The sequence below is a fragment of the Elephantulus edwardii genome, unplaced genomic scaffold (assembly GCF_000299155.1).
Source record: "Elephantulus edwardii isolate Elephantulus edwardi_28Jun2011 unplaced genomic scaffold, EleEdw1.0 scaffold00016, whole genome shotgun sequence".
Lineage (NCBI taxonomy): Eukaryota > Metazoa > Chordata > Mammalia > Macroscelidea > Macroscelididae > Elephantulus > Elephantulus edwardii.
The window spans coordinates 14875923-14877367 of record NW_006399766.1 but is presented as its reverse complement, the minus strand read 5'-3'; the positions used below and the strand labels follow the sequence as shown (position 1 = coordinate 14877367).

The following is a 1445-nucleotide window of genomic DNA, read 5'->3' as shown; positions in this document are numbered from 1 at the left end:
CCATCGTATTTCATTGTGTGACTGCACCACAATTTCTCAATCCCTCCACTTGTTGATGGATATTTGGGCTACGTCTATTTCCTTGCTGTTATAAATAATGCTGCTATGAACATTTTACTATTCTAATGAGGTAATTTTCTTCTACTGTGTTTACATTTTGTTTTAGGGAGGATTGTTTGGGGTTTTGGTTTGGTTGGGTTGTTGCTGTTCTTTTCAGTGAGGACCTTTCCTTGGATCAAGGACCCTAGGTAGTGGCTCAGTGGTAAAGCACTTGACTACTAACTGAGAAGTCAGTGATTTGAACCCACTAGCTACTCTGTAGAGGAAAGATGCCACAGTGTACTTTTAAGATTATAGCCTTGGGCTGCTGCGAGAGGAGTTGCCGCCATGTCCGCCCATCTGCAATGTATAGTCATGCGTAACGGCTCCAGCTTCTTGATTAAAAGGAACAAGCAGACTTACAGCACGGAGCCCAATAACCTCAAAGCCCGCAACTCCTTCCGCTACAACGGGCTGATCCACGCAAGACCGTGGGCGTGGAGCTGGCCCCTGACAACAAGGGGGTCGTGGTGGTGCTGAAGCGGAGGTCAGGCCACAGGAAGCCAGCCACCACCTACGTGCGGACCACCATCCACAAGAACGCCCTGGCCACGCTCAGCAGCATCCGCCACATGATCCACAAGAACAAGTACCGGCCCGACCTGCGCATGGCCGCCATCCGCCTGGCCAGGGCCACCCTGCGCAGCCGGAAGCAGCCCGCGATGGTGAAGAGGAAGCGAACCCGCCCCACCAAGAGCTCCCGAGCACCAGCCGTCCCAGCTCCCCAGCAATAAAGACAGCTTGTCTCCGCCAAAAAAAAAAGAAAAAAAGATTATAACCTTGGACAAATACTGTAGAAGGCTATTACCGTAGAACACATATGAGGATCTAAGGGGGGCGGAGCAGAGGAGTGAGGATGGGTGGGGCAGTAAACATAAGGTCACACAATTTGAGGGGTAGAGGGAAGAATGGGTAAAGGAAATGGGAAAGATCTGGTGTGAAAAACAACATATATGATCTTTGTAAGTAAACCAGCATAAAATAAAATTGTAGTAAAAAAAAATAATATTACAGCCTTGGAAACCATAGGGGACTAACCTAACCCTAACTCAACCCTGTTCCACAGGGTCACTAAGAGTGGAATCAATTCGATAGCAGTAAGTTTCATTTCATTTATGCTTTCTCCTTGAATTATTTCTACTGAAGAAAGAACGTGTAGCTCTCTGTATCTCTTTAGGGTGTATTTCACTGGGAAATTGTTTCAAAGGGATGCGAATAGGCATATCAAAACAAAAGACATCAGTTCTATAAAATGCAATCAATGTATACGAATGGCTCTATAAAACACAATGTATATGAAGCTCACCAATTTTAAAAACCAAACATAAACCTGCCATTTGAAGTAG

The 1445-nt window shown here is 46.0% G+C and overlaps 1 pseudogene; it reads left to right on the top strand.

Annotated features, from left to right (window-relative positions):
• Nucleotides 1–387: 387 nt before the first annotated feature.
• Nucleotides 388–833, top strand: LOC102856254 (annotated as a pseudogene).
• The last annotated feature ends 612 nt before the right edge of the window (nt 834–1445 follow it).